The sequence below is a fragment of the Haemaphysalis longicornis genome, unplaced genomic scaffold, assembly GCF_048455015.1.
Source record: "Haemaphysalis longicornis isolate Haplotype H1 unplaced genomic scaffold, Haemaphysalis longicornis Haplotype H1 scaffold_1, whole genome shotgun sequence".
In the NCBI taxonomy this organism is placed as follows: Eukaryota; Metazoa; Arthropoda; class Arachnida; order Ixodida; family Ixodidae; genus Haemaphysalis; species Haemaphysalis longicornis.
This window is the reverse complement of record NW_027526203.1, coordinates 335562583-335578488: the sequence shown is the minus strand read 5'-3', so window position 1 is coordinate 335578488 and position 15906 is coordinate 335562583. Positions and strand designations below refer to the sequence as shown.

At 49.0% G+C, this 15906-nt stretch overlaps 1 long non-coding RNA gene across 1 annotated transcript in view; it reads right to left on the bottom strand.

The window, feature by feature from the left end:
* Positions 1-15906, bottom strand: part of LOC144170508 (uncharacterized) — a 511986-nt gene that overhangs the window by 58929 nt on the left and 437151 nt on the right. The gene's annotated exons all lie outside the window — the stretch shown is intronic.

The window sequence follows — 15906 nt, the reverse complement described above, 5'->3', positions numbered from 1 at the left end:
CAGAATGTATCAACTGAAAGCGACAGGCGGCGTCAATTGACAGCGTACTTTAAACAGAGCGTCAGATTAGAGTGTCGGCTCGTTAGCAACGAGTCAAAGGACGCTTCATCTCTGCTTCTTCGTTTCTTTTTTCTGGCTGTTTCGGACTGGGACACCTTATCGCCTGGAGCGCGATATTGGGCCAGCTTAAGAAGCTACGAAGGCGTCGTCTAAGAGCTTGCTTTGAGAGGACTATAGCCGCCAGGAAAAGTTGTCGAAAATCGAGAAACTCGTTTACTTTTTCTTTCTCCTTCTTTTTCTCCAGCGTAGAGGCGAGGGGCATCCTTCAAATCATCTATTGAGCCGTCTTTCCTGCGGGAGCCTCAAGAAAAGGCCGGCCGATCCCTGGTCAGTTTTTCAGGGACCTATTTTGTCAGCGGTGAAGAATCTCGAAAGGCGCGAACCAACGCGTGCGAGCCTTTGTTGGGGCGGGCCTCCCCAAAAAAGATGGATCGTTCGCTCCCGCGAGCACACTGCGATAGATTCCAACCTCGCGGCTTCTCGCGGGCTGAGAATCAATATAAGTTCACCAACGGGAGTCCAGCCTCGGCGAAAGGAATTGCTCCAAACTGCTGAGAGGTCGGGCCGAGGCCTGCAGCTGGTGTCGGGCTTCGCGTACGTGCAAGGACATCGCGCCGTCCCACGTGCAGATGCTAAGGGTTTAAACAACTTTGACTTTATGAAAAGAAAGAATTTTTTTTTCTGACACTGATTATAAAGTCTCTTTTTTATTGTGTATATCAGTCAGCCTATATTTCCTATATTTCAATTTAGAACGCCGAACACTTGTTTTACAGCCTCCCAACCTGCGTAGCAATTTGTGTAATGCGACTATCAGAAATCTGAATCGCATCTGAACCGTATGTAATCCTCTTCGCGAGGTAGAAATCTCACTGATGAAGTCGCCTACCTTGGAATGGAAAAGACTGCTACTTCTTGAGCGCATTCGATGCCCATAACGTGCCGCGAATTCTGCCCTTCAAGAACAGTCTTTTCTGCAGCCCGTTATTTTTCCCCCATAGCACTTCAACGGCGTAATTACAGCCGCCATGTCTTCATTCCCGTCATCGCAGAGCTATTGTATTCTGCGATGCGATGCTTCATCTACAGGTTTCCGCTCGCTTTTCGGAAATTTCTTGGTAACCGGAGTGAAAGCTACGCGGCATTTTCTAAAAAGGCAGTGCGTTTTGTTTCATCTTCTTTTGTTATTTTTATGCAGAGGATTTTTTTCCGCCTAGGCCCTCACTTTAAGTGAAGTCCGACAGGCCCCCTGTTCCTTCAGGGAAGTAGCACGCGAACGACGAGTAACCAAATCGAAGGGCCGGGCAAAATTTCGGTTTTGTGCAACGGAAAACACCGTAGGAAATGACGGGGCAGTATAAAATGACACCAACAGCACTGAGAGCAATATCAGTAAGTGTGCATGTCGGATAACCTTCTGAATTTTCGGCTCCACATCAAACGAACTTGCAATATAGCGCTCGGTCTCGCTATCCGTAAGATGTGTACTCTATAAATTTGCGGAGCGCATTTGCAAGTAGGGATCATAATTTCCTACTGCGAACGTTAGTGGGAAACGGCAATTGGGGTTACACGGTACGACGGAATCTCACGTCGAGATAAAATGCGTCGCCCTAACATTACTTGTCAACAATAATGTAAAGGTAGTAAAAAAATGCGCAAGGCACCGCTGTTCATTCGTCGCATACACAGCCGCCAGCCGTAAATAATCATCGCAGTCCAAGGGTGACTGTTGCAAGATAAACTAGAATAGCGCCTATACAACCGTAGGCTTGGTTTCTGTTTAGTTTTCTGTTTATTCTTTGATTGAGGTTTCTGCAACGCACACAAAGGCTAAACGGCCTCAGGCGTGACAAGTATGGGACAAGCGCAAAATCAAGAGAAAGTTCGTCATCGCAGCACTGAAATGTAATGAAATCGAATCCTTTTACCGGGGTACTGTTGGGTGTAATATGCACTTTATAAGCGACCCCAAACCATCCACCGCCGGCGTCGGCGGCGGCGTCGGCGTCCGCAGTGCTCCTCTATATTTAAAGAAGAAACAGCATCCGGCGCCAGGTTTCGATCCGAGGACTTTGCGGCCGCAGCGCGACGCTCTACCGACCAAGCCACGGACACGACGCTGATATCAGTGTTAGTGACGCGCCTTATATCTTTAACGCATTCAAAGTACGTCGTCAGCGGCGTGCGTTGGCGACTCAGCGGCGTTATAGCGGCTTGATAACTGCGTGGTGTACACGTGATACTACAAACCCGATGGAAGAGATGGAAGAGAAGGCGGCGAGGCGGTGGGCTGCGGGGGCCGAGCGCAAGCGCCGCAAGCGGGCCGACAACCGTGCATTCGCACTTTCACATTCTCCCCCTCGGGGAAATGCGGGGGAATTTTTTTTTTCGTTTCTTTCGAAGTCTCATATCAGGCAAAGAACATAATGCGCCGCGGACGCCCCATCATTTAGTGACCGGCGTAGGTAAAGTTTGGATTCAAGTAATGTAAAAGCTTCTTGTCGCGCTCTCTGCTCTTTTCAGGAACGCACTCCCAGCTATTTGATACTGTAGGTCAATATTCCATGAATACAGGTTATTTCTTTCGGCTGCAACTTGTTTTGTGCCTTTGTAGGGAGAAATTCTATTTCTAGCTAAAAAAAAATGAAGAAAGGCTGCCACGGGAAGGTTGTAAGCGTCTATACGCTCGCATTATTGAGTTTCGCCCTTGTTCAAGCTCGGAAAGCTTCCTGGAAAGGGAAACGAGAATTTTTCGAGAAATTTGGTATTATGATTTAACAACAATTGCAAAAAAATGAACAGCGTCAGGACCTTTTCATTTTCGAGTGATTTGATGCTTATAGCACGGGCCTTAAAGAAGGAATACTGCCGTTGTCAAAATGCAGCACAAACTTTCTTCGAGGGAAAGTAACAACGAAAAAGAAAGGCCCGCTAAGATGGCAGCGGACGAATTTCGTACGTTAATTGTATAGTTTCAGGAATTGGGTTTTGTGCTGGCAACGCAAAATGCGCCGTACAGTTTTGCGCTCAGAGGTCGCCTTTACCAACAAAAAAGAGAAGAAAAAACTAATATTTTCTCGTTATAAAACGCTGCAGCCACCATGCTTATAAACCAGCGTAGCATGCGGCATACGTATGTTTTCGAATGAGTACTAATATAGCTATGAGTGTATTCCAATGAGTCAGCTAATCGGAACTCAACACAACATTTTTTTTCTATTTCTGCCTGACATGGACACTTGAAATATATCTACACGTCATGCCTAGAGTTCACGCTCGTTTGTGTACACCTTACGTGTTGTGGCAGAGACACTCGATAAAGCGACCTGCGCGAATAGATATCGCTTAATTTTTGCCTTCTAGCTCGTAGTTGTGTGTTAGCACATCATTTATCCACGGCCGTACCTTCTGTTTAGCGAGCTGAATGACAACGGTTGCTGCCGCGCTGCTACCGACACACTAATGCTGCACTAATCTACCTAATCTACTTTCTCTGCTATCTCCTTGTGGGTTAAAATTTTTGCTTCAAGCTCTTCGCTTCGTGAATGTCAAATGTGCTCTGTAATGTAAAATTTGGCCGCTATTCCAGCCCCGCCACCCCCTCCCCCAACTTAAAACAATCACCAGTTATAACCCCACTTATTTGTATGATATAACCCCTGTAGAGAGAAAGAGCTGCGTTCGCTCAATCGGTTGTTGGGTTTAATTCCACCAGAACTCGGCAATGTCAGCTATATCTAAAGCGGCATTTGGCGTTATGTATTGTATATGTACATCCTTCCATGGCATAAGAAAAAAATGGCCGCGTACCTGCTCCTTTCGTTGCAAATGTCGCCGAAGGACGATAATCGACTGGCGCCCCTGCCAAGCAAAGGCCTCTCTTCTCTTTCCCGCTCACATTTCATGCTGTTCCTCTCTAATCTCGTTAACTCCCTAGAGATTTGCTCACGCCAATTGAAATTTACCGCGTTCCACTGCTCCAAGTCGAGTGTCTCGATGCCAGCGCTGCCGTACAGCGGAGACGCGCATGAATTGAGGCACCGTACTACAACGTCTATAGAACCACGTTGCCCTACTCCACGAGCGCCCCAAGCGGAACGTGTGTCTCACCTAGTAGAACTTTTTGTTGCTATTGCCGTTTGATTTCTTGATTGCAGCCAGGTAATAGCGCTGGCAACAGCAGTCGACGGTTTTCTGCCGTTGATGTGGTATTTCATTTGCTATAGCAAAAACCAAGCATCCATAATTTTTTTAATAAACGAACACTGCAAATATCACTTATGTATTGATTTGCTGCCTTGTATTTGCGTAATGTGTTGTTCTTGTTCAACAATGTTGACAAGTATGAAGACTAACACCGGACTTAGACATTTAGAGTTGGTTGAGAGTATATAAGACTATTGCGCAGCTATCGTTTCGCTTTGGCCGGGTGGCTGAATCGAGTCACAGACGGAGACAGACAGACAGAGACAGACAGACAGACAGACAGACAGACGAAAATTTCTACGTTTAACTAGCCCAAGAAAGACTATCGACTTTAATAAGAAAATGGCAGTGACGAAGATACTGGGCGGGACAGGAGGGGGTGTCACGGCGCACCGCACGTGACGTGAAGAGAACAGCCAAATAGTGTGGAGACCTAGCCATGTCCTATGTTTTGTGGTCATGTCGACGCAGCCGAGACGGCAGCGTAGACAGCGTCGGCCTGCTGGGTGGCCCAAATACCCGCAGAATGCACTCGGAACGCATTCGCGAAGCTTAGTAGTTCGTGTAGCGGAATAGAACACGAGGCTGTCTGTGCTGTCGAGGCAGAGCATAGCAGGGAGCGGGGCAGAATTCGCATAAGATAACTCCCAGTGAAGTTGAAGCAGTAAGAATGCCCAAGAACAGTATCGTATATTAGGCAGCTTTCCCGTCGGCTTTCGCCAATACCCCTCTCTGAGGATGTAACCCGAGAGGTCATTTTTTTTTAAGTGTGATGCTTTTTTGATCAGGAGCCATCTTGATTTGCCCGTCCCGTTCACCCCTCATGTTATTCCAGGAGAATTGTGGCGCATTACTAACTCACGCCTCTAAGCATGGACGTTCGAAGCTAAACGTGAGGCATATTTTAAAGGCAGAGCATTTCTTTAACTCACGATGTCCCCCGTTCTAGGCGTCCGTAGTAGTCCGCATTGCTCGCAGGTGCGCCCTCTCGGCGCGATCGTGGCGTGATAAAGGCGGGTGTCGGCGAGGCTGGAACGCACTCATCGCCGCGCTCTCTCGTCAGCCCCGCTCCTCCTCGCCTACTCTCCGCTCGCATCGCGTGCTCTCTCCGTGGTCGGTTCGCGCCCAACAGGTGGGGGCGCGCGCGTCGCGGGATCAACAACATCTGTGGCGTGATCGTGACGTCAGCATCGCGCGCGTGTGGCCCGATCGTGGCGTGATAAAGGCGGGTGTCGGCGAGGCTGGAACGCACTCATCGCCGCGCTCTCTCGTCAGCAGTTGCCACAAGTGCAACAGCATTAATGTAACGCAAACTACTTAACGTCGTGCGCCCCCGGAAATGCTCTGCATTTGATCGTGCCCCTCGCGAGGGGGATGTTTCTTCCATCAGAAAAACGGCTACCGCTGGCGGGAATCGAACCCGCGTCCTCGGGCACAGCAGCGCAGCGCCTTACTTTTTTATTGAATGAGGAGCTGGTTTGTGAAGTTACCGGCACAGTTTTATTGTGCAAGTATGTTCCAGTTCACGCTGACACGTGAAATGGCCTCCATCGTGGATCTTTACTAACCGCGGCAAAAATGCAGCTTATAATTCCTGGAAGTGGTATTCCACTGGGTGTTCGAGGAAAAGGCGTCTGATAGAGTGACGACGACTTGTTGTCGAACAGAAGCGTCAGTATGGTGCCATGGAAATTGTCGCCGACACGCCGTTAACCAACGTGCTCAGCAAGGGCGTTTTTCAAAGCGCAACTAAAACGACTCCTGGATGCTTTTACCTACTACCAGGGTTTTTCAAAAAGCATTGAAGGTCTCTGCCACTATTCAGCGATTTCTTGCGTTTATAACTGTCAATATTCCAAGGCGGAAAAGGGGGGGGGGGGGGTTAGATAGTATTCTCTGCACGCGCTTGCCCGTCCGTACGATCTTGCCCGCTTGACGACCTGTCGGAATTTCACACACGGTGACAACTTTCGCCGTGCTCGAGTTAAAAGTTGCGGCAATTTTTTGCTCCCTTTATATCTCCTTGTCCCCACTGCTGTACCCCAGGAGTAACTTAATAGATAGATTTTTTGGGTGGGTTGGTTTATGGCTGCAAAAAATTTCAAAAAAAGAAGGAAGCTCACACTCATGCGTGAGACTTAAAGGTATCGAGGCTGTACGCAACCTTCAAAATCATCACGACGGTTTAAGTCCACGATTGCAACAAGCTAGGTTCCGATCTTTCTGCTACGAGAGGAAGCGACACCTCTCGTAGCAGAAAGATCGGAACCTAGCTTGTTCTCACCGGGTGCAATGTCGACGTAATGCCAACCGTCGAGCAACTTCCGGACTACGAGGGCTGCGTCGTCGAAGCCCATTGTCTTGCTCGAGGCGTTCATGGCACAGGCCACTTGAAATGGATCGTTTATGTCTTCTAGCGGCACTCCACGTTCGATGTCATCCTCGTCTTCTTCTTGTTGTCCGTCTGTGACGTGACGTTGTAGAACTTGTACAAGAGAGTTTCCGCCAGGTACTCCAACCAAAAGTGCAGGTTCCGCTTGGTCACCAGACCCGACTTGTACACCGGATTTGCGAGCAGGCGACGCTTGAGGCGCACGTTCACCGCCATGTCTTCTGGCGATGGATGCCAAAGTAGCTGCACCATTTCCTGAACGTCGACCTGATCGATCAGGTTTCCTGAACGTCGACCTGAACGTCGGATTGCGCGGCCTGAACGTGTTCACGATCAGACGGCGTAATCTGTACTGACGGTAGCCTCTGGTCAGACGAAATGTTTATGAAGGGAGTTCGCAGCGATACCACCCACTATTCCACCTCGTCAAACCTATGCAACGAGGCGGGCTTGGGATGGTACATGAACCCGTTGGTCACGCTGAACGAACGCACCTTTCCTCGAACTAGCGAATCACGGCACATCCTACAGACTCGTATTTCCTTGTGGTCCTCCGGTGCATCCGGGAAGATATCAGGGAACACTCTAAGACCATCAGTGTGTTTCTGGTGGTTGCTAATGAATTTGAGCACCTTCGGATTAGAGTCAAACCGCAGCCTATCGCACAGTCGACAGGAGTGTCCAAATTCCACTGAGAGAAACTCACGGTTGAACCGAGCGTCGGCTCCCGTTACTGACGGGCGTTCCCGCTGCTGACAAACGGCATCAGCTCGACGTGTTGACGGGACCGCTCACGCACCTTGGCCCGGGCGAGCGAACGACCCGTGGGCGACCCAATCCTGCGACTGAGCCGGTGCACTTCTAAGACGGACTAACATGCTACCTCCTAGAGCATGCCAACGACGAACGCACAGCCCTATGTCGTGAGCGGAGCCATAACTAGCGAGTGACGGGAGCAGTGGGACTGTGATAGTGAAAGTGTTGCCACGATTACGCTGTAGTTTCTTTTTTGGCCCATCTTATGTTTGGCGTGATAAACGTGCACGGGGGTTTTACCTGTGGGGCGGTCGTCGCGAGGCACGAGCTCACGTGCGCGCGCTCCCGAATGCTCTTCTTGGCTTTGTTAACTGCCGGGCAGTCGTCGCGAGGCTCGAGCTTACGTGCGCGCGCTCCGCAATTTCTTGGTAGTTTTAAATGGGGACACAAAAAAATCACGATTTGCTAAAAAGCTTCGCTCTTAAGAAAGCGCAATGGACGAGGACAGAGAAGCACAGTACACGTTCCGAGGTAAACACAGCAGACATTCCGAATTTTCGGGGGACTATTCCATACAATCAATTGTTTGTTGCTGTAAAAGAGTGCATTGAAGAGAATGGAGACACACCGTTTCAAAATAGGGCTGGAATATGTGTTGTCGACTTTATGCCCCTCTTGGAGTTCTATTTAGGTGCTACCGGTGTATCCTTTGACAGCAAGTTATATGTTCAGAAACGAGATATCTGCATTGGGTGATGTGTGGCGCCGGTACTCTGCAATATTTTTTGTCGGCTGTAGACAGACGTCTGGAGAGTGCTTTTAATGGAAGCAAAGTGCCTAAGGTGTTCATATATGTAGATGATTTTTGAATTGTTTTAAGCAGCTGGATTTTATGGATTTTAATTATGGTTTGAATGATTTTTGTAATGGTTTTAATGACGTGTGAGACACGTTTAATGAGATGGGACAAGGCTTGTCTGTTACACATGAGCTGCGTGCCGAGAGGCACTTGCAGTTATTAGATCTTAAGCTTTCTTTGCTGCAAAATCATGCATGCTGGGCTTATAACCCACGCTCCCGCAAACCTATGCTGCCGCTCGATTGGGCCCGTTAAAATACGGTAACGCGAGCAATTGCTACGCTATGTTTAAAATCTGCCCTCCAAAAGTGTTGCACCCATGCGTCCCCACGAGTTCTTATCAACAGATTCAGAGGCTGTATTCAAATACCAATCCATTAGCGACAGCAGAGTCCCTCCTGCAGAAAATAAAAGGCAGGGTGAGGAAGAAAGGAAGCTAAAAAAGCGTCACGAGGCCCGAGGTGATACCGTACATCCACAAGGTGACACATAACCTTAAGAAGGTGGTGAGCAGGCACAATGTGGCTATAGTTTTTTCAGCGCCGCGCAAGCTGCCGAAGTTGTGTGCACGCATTCCTGAAGATGCAAAAAAGTGTGCGGGCTGCCGTAAGAGGCACACCAGACGCTTTGTGGATGTGACAAACCGGCCGGTGTGTCGGCGACCGGGCCCGTGAGCATGAGTTATCGCTCAAATGTGGTCGACTTGCGCATCTTCCTGCGCATTGCGCTGTGTGTGGTTGTGTGCCTCTATTTTCTGAGATGAAGGCGCTGGGTCGCAGCAGAGGCACGATCGCACGTGAACCCTTGGACGCATATCATATGAAGGGAGGGGCACAGATTGTGTCAGTCAGACGTCGGCGTGTTTCGGGGTGAGCAAGTTTCGCCTATTAGTTGCTTACTCTTCGGGTGGTGTGTGCGCAGGCGCGCCTCTGATGCACTGAAGTTTATATGCTGAGAAGGGTTTCCAAATAAACTAGTTGGCAGAGAGCGCTCGTCCAGTCTAATGTGTTTCTCTCTCCTCGTCTATTGCGCTCTTTATATATTTTTTTGAAACCCCAGGAGTTGCAACCAAGAATGCAGGACTATGTGGCGGTTGCAATATTCACAACGGATCGCATGCACCGAAATCGGACGTGAGAAATAATAACTACCAAGTCTTCAAAGGCAGGGGGTATTCTTTCCAAAAAATCTAGTTAAGAGGTTCATCTATATAGTTCTTCGCACGACGATTCGGAATACCAGGCTGAAATTTTCCTCCGGCGAATAAAAATGTCGTTCATGAAAACACGGGCTTGGCGCCCCACTAAGCCTGTCAGTGACACTTTTCTTGATTGTGCGCTCCATGCAACTCAGAGGGCGACGTATATGACGTGATATCCCCAATTAATACCTCAGAATTTAGCTTTCTTTCACACTATTAGTTCAAGATGCTGTGTTCATGAGATGTCATAACCAGTTTGTGTGACTAGTTTTAGTCAACCTCTACGTGTGGTCATTCCGCACTCCTGTATACGTACTCTTAGGTAACCCATGTGGATAACTGTCGTGGACGAGTAGGCATTGCAGACAACTGTTGAGAAAGAGGGCTGTAACGTTTTCATACGCAATACTGAGTACATGAGTGTTGTATGTGTGTGGATATTTTTACAGAGACTAAAATTTGCTCTGCTCACGCCTTTATGTTGCAGCGGAGCGTCCATGTGAGAATTATGCAGCTAGGATGTACTAACAGCATGGTATAAAACACACCTCATGACTAGTTGAAATTGCTCATTTATTGTAGGGTTTAAGGCACCGACGCAACGCAGGCGATGAGGCGCGCCGTAGTGGAGCGCTCCGGATTAAGTTTGACCACCTGGGGATCTTTAACGCGCGCCGAAATCTAGCAGACACGGGAGTCTTTGCTTTTCGTCTACATCAGAAAAGCAACCTTCGTGGCCGGGAATCGAACCCGCGTCCTCGTGCTCAGCAGCGCTACACCTTAGCAACTGGGCCAACTAGTTTAAATCGCATTTCAGGCATAGCACGCGCGTTCACGCAATTACGTCTTTGCGGCACATTTTTTGTTTGTTTTAAACGAGCATTTCATTTCTTTGAATGTCTATTTACTGTTCTTTAATCCTACCCAAGCAACACACACACACACGGCTTCCACACACACACACACTTACCCACACCCACCCACCCACTTACGCACCCACACGCACGCACACACGCACACACACACACGCACACACACACGCGCACACACGCACACACACACACAGGCACACCCGCACGCATGCACACGCACACGCCCAGCACACGCACGCACACACGCACACCCGCACGCATGCACACGCACATGCACACACACGCACGCACGTACGCACGCATGCACGTACACACATACACACACGCGCGCGCACGCACGCGCACGCACGCACACGGGCACGCACGCACGCATACACGCACACACACACGTACGCATACAGACGCTCACACAGACACACAAAGCGAACACGCACGCATGCACGTCGGGATGGCTGTGTCGTGGGTTCAAATCACGGCCGTGGTTCTTTAATTGGTCTTGAATAGAGTCAAAAAGAAAAATAGGTATATCGGTACGCGGTTTTGGCTTCCTTTAATGATCATTGACAAGGTATGCGGTTTTGTCCTTATTCCGTACAACTCTACGCAACGCTCCACAATAGCTTCATTTTAAGGCGCGCACATATGCATGCGTGCACATACACACGTACAAAGGCACTAAGTTTACCCTTGGGAACCATGCATCCGCCGAACTAAAAGGTAATTATCTTTTTATGCTCCCTGGAATAAATAAGCTGCTGCTTCAGTGTGTACGTAACGCGCTCACAAATACAAGCATGTATTATGTTTCGTGCAAGGATCTGTGCGTTGTCGCATATATTGTGGTTTATTGGCAACAATCCATCTTGGTATGCTGGTTTTTATCTTACCATAGTAATGATAGCCTGACTCGAGGAAAAAATTACTCGTACGTACATCAGATGCTTCGTAATGGGTCATCATGATCCCCTACCCTCTAACCGGGCATGGCTTCACTATCGTCAGGTTGTGGAGTTATGACCGAGATCACGAATCCGTTGCTTCTAATAGGCACAGACAAATCATTATGCTCCTCATTAACGCGGAGAAAAACGGGGAGCAGAAACGAGACTCCAGCGCTCATTAGCGTCTCTGAGTAGGAAAGCCGAGTAGGGTGACATCTCCTTTGTGATTTTTCCGCTTGCGGGACAGAGGCCCGTCATGGGGATTTGAATGTTTGCGTCAGTTTACGGATCAACCTTTTGGGCAAATTAGTTGGGCCGCATTAGTGTATATATCTATATGTATGCCTGTAAAATTCAGGGCGTCGCTCTTACATCAGGCCCAGATTTTTTAAATGAAAAAAAAAATTCACATTCATAAGAGACTAATGCGACGAAATGAGGCCCCGGTGGGCCAGGGACTGGCCCGGTGTTCCAGAGTGGGAGTGCACACCGAGGGACGGGGCTGGAAGTACGGAAGACCATTACGTCGATGGAGGTGTGTGTGCGTGTGAGTGTGCATGTGAGTAGGAGTATAAAATACGTGCCTCTTACGAGGCGGTTGCACGAAAAGACAGCATAAATGTCCTCACGAGCCCCTTGAATACGGTTTCAGCAGTGCCTGGGCATCATATGTCTGCAAACGAGGAAAAGTTTTCCCGATTCCTTTTCCTGGGGTCCAACGACACACGCACACGCGCGCGCGCGCGCGCGCACGCACGCACGCACGCACGCACGCACGCACGCACGCACGCACGCACGCACGCACACACACACACACACACGCACACACACACACACGCACATACGCACACACATGCACACACGCACACGCACACACACGCGCACTACACACACGCACACGCACACACACACACACACACACACACACACACACACACACACACACACACACGCAAACACAAACACAAACACAAAGAGGCGACGAAATGCCGCCATAGTGCGAACTTGTGTTTTCATCGTTTTCTTCTGCGCTGCAGGGCAGGCGAGATTTCTTGCGCATTGTCCCCTCCACGGTCTTGCCGCCTTCCGCTCCTTATTGAGGCCTGCCGGGGAGAAATTGAATGGCGCACGTGAGGTAAGCGCTAAAGCCGGGGCCAGTGTGCGGGGGGAACGAAATAAGAAAGAGGCGACGCCGCTGCTGTGATACGGAAGAGCGCTAGCGATTCCTACCTTCGTACAGAATGTTGCAGAACATCAACAGGCCTGGCAGGCGAAAACACTTCCGAAGGATAACTTCCAAGGCGGTTGCATGCAGGGAGTATTGCGAATTTAAACCCCGCGAAGCTATAGCGAACGCTCCTAGCAACTGTTCGCTCCGTTCGCAAAGTGGTCGCTAGCGTAGGACACCGACTGGTAATTCTATTACGAACTTGGGTATGAAGGGCAAGCATTCTGCTTTAAGTTCGTAATAGAAATGATGGAAATTCAGCCTACTGCTGAGGTGCAGGTATGATAATCTCCCATTGCGCACAATAAAAAGGGGTGTATTGAGTTATATCGATATGATCACATACTGCAAATACTTGGTCTTGCACTGTCGCATACATGATAATCGAAACCAATGACCGCCGCGGTGTCCAACATTTGAGCTGAAATACTCACGGAAGCCTGAAACGTCTTTGTATTTCTTACTGGTTATTCATAGTGGGCTGTCTTCTGATGGCGGTTCGCTCATTTGTTGTTCACTGGCCGTCTTACTTCGCCCAATTTCACGGTACTCTGGGCTCCCGCGTGTGAATGCAACGTACAACGATACAAAATGGCGTGTTGGTTCTGCGAAGTTAACACTTGTGAAATCCATCTTACGGCGATAAGCGTATTTGTTAAAGCGAACGCCTTCTTACTGGTACCGTTGGCGTCCTGTCAAAAAACTAATGCATTTCCCCATAGACCGGTTGGTCGACCGAAAAGCTCTGATAAGATCTCTGGACACACGGCGCGTGCGTGAAACCGGGCTTCCATTGCGTCAAAATGGTTACTCGAAAATCGTGAAAAAGGAACGGTTCTAAATAAGACAATACACGCGTCGATCACGAAGAGGGAGTACCGTAGTATACCTTCATCTCATAAACCATGTATCGGTGTACATACATTTAAATCGTTCGTACATGCGTTTACTTAGTGCTCGCAAAAATTGTCTCATGGGTTCGTTCTTCGTTTGCAGTTTGGGTCTTTCAATGTTTGACGATCGATTGGACGCACTTTCAGCGAAGGGTTGATGCACTTTTAGCGATGTTTTGACGCATGTTTCACGCAGTTTGGATGTGAGGAAGATTTCACGCTTCTCTCAACTTTCTTCAGAAAGGGATCGCAAAGTTTCTGGTAACGTTTGCAAACAAACCCTATTTACCGGGAGAATTTGGTGATTGAAACAAATACATACACAAAGTGTTTATAAACCCATTTACCGCGTGCTGCTGCATGACTGCGCAAGACTCCAAATAGCCATTGCGTAGCTAGCGCTCTTTTACTCCCGCATGGCACGGGCAGCTTTGAACAATGTTTTTGTGGCCGCTGTATCGGGTAAAATTACGCTGAATAGAGGGCTAATGTAAAATTAGTATTGTCAACGTGTCTACTTTTCCTTTATATAAAACAGTAGTTTTTTACCTCCTATTACATAAAACAATGAAAATTTAAGTGTGAAAACATTGTAGTTTGCATCACTTGTGCCTGCTTTGCGAAGAATTATAGAAAACATTTTGACGAAAATAGATTACGTTTTCTGCGTGCTTAGAAAACGACAATTGGCTGCGGGACGGAAGTAAATTTTTAGACCAATAAATTTCTTCATCTGCCTGTTAAGCTATTGCTAGACAATTTAAAAACAAAAAAATTGTCTTCTGATGGAATAGAAAAACAAAACCGCTCGTGTGTCCAGATCTCGGCACAGCTTAAAGATTCCTATGAGGTCAAAATTAATCCGGAACCCTCCACCACAGCGTCTGTAGCTAAGGTGCGTTAAAGCTTCTAAACTTTGAAAAGAAGGAAGGAATAAATGCAAAGTAAAGGCATGAATGTCAACCAGGCAATGACCTAGTTTGCTATCTTACACGTGGGAAAGCGGAACAATATGAAAAAAGAATAAAACCGAAAAACAAGGGGAATGTAAGGGCAAAGCGTAAAGAGGCGTGCCCAGCGTTACCAGTCTATAGATGATGAAGTTCGGTGAATTCTTAGAGAGTAGTCTTTTGTGCTACAGTCTTATGCACAAGTTCGTTGTTTTTAAGAAGCACAGGAGCGCTTTTTTCGCTTTAGGGGCAGATGAGGGAGAAGGCCAGTGGCTGAGGATTTTGTCTTCAGAAATCAACCGCCGCTAGCCTAGCTTCCGTAAGTTGAGAAGAATTCCCTTCTTGCTGATGAAAAACACGGACAATCGCACAGAACAAGGCGTATGGTCTCCGGTGTGTCACAGGCTTCACAAGCCTCACTGTCTGCCATTCCGATCAAATAGGAATAAGCATTTGTGAAGGCGACTCCCAACCAGAAACGACATAGGACGGTTGCATCAGACCATGGGAGGCTGTTTGCCAGAGCGCCTGGCCCAAAGGCGTTGCACGAGGCGACGCGCCGACAGCGAGGCTGAGTCACGCCTCTCCCTTTCGTCGCTGCGGCGCGGCCAAATCCTGCATCTCGAAACGCTGCGGCGCGGCCGATTCCCGCATCCCAGAACGCGGCGGCGCGGCCAAATCCCGCATCGGAGAACGACCAAACAAGGGCATGTCGCTACGCCCAGGAGGCGAGGTCACGGAGACGGCGGGCGCATCGCCCTCCCTTTCCCCATTGGCGGCGCAGCTGACTCACCGCTTCGCTACCATTCGTCGGAATTCAAACTTCAGGCAGCGAGAGCTCTGATTGGAGCTATTCGAACTTCTCGGGGCCCCAACGAACTTCCCGGGCTATAAAAGAAGCCCGGAGGCTCTCATCGTCGGCTTTCCTCGGCGGCTTCTCTCCGGCACCAGTCTCTTCGGAAGCACCGAGTGAAAAGGGTGCTGTCGCCTTTGTGCGAGTTATGTAACGTTTGCTTACCCTGTAAATACTGTATATAAATGTTACTTCAAGTTTTCGTCGGCTCGAGAACTTCTTCGCTCTGCTCTGCGCCGCGTCGATAGCGGACGGAGCAAGGCAACATCACTACAGCGGTGACAGCGGTGGGATGGCCGATTCCCAACGTCGGTGACGAGCTGGATGCGAGTCACAACCTGGCAATGGCCCTGGCATGCTCATTCCCAACAAGGCCTAATGGATGAGATTGCTGAATCTCCTGGGCAAGATTGAGGAGAGTCCTAACTGCGTCCGTCCTGGATAATGGAATGGATATGGTCTGCGTTTTTTGGTGAGCCATGCGGTCGGCAGCGTCCGCACTTTCGTTGCCGACAATGCCACAGTGACTGGGAAGCCGCTGGAAGGAAAATGTCACAACCCGCTTGGGCAGCACGGTCGTATAGTAGTCTTATCCCCACCAGTCGCAGAGTATCACCCATCTTCGACATGAGGTTTGCTCAATGGTGTGAAGGGCGCAACGGACGGCGGTAAGTTCTGTAGCCGTGGAATTG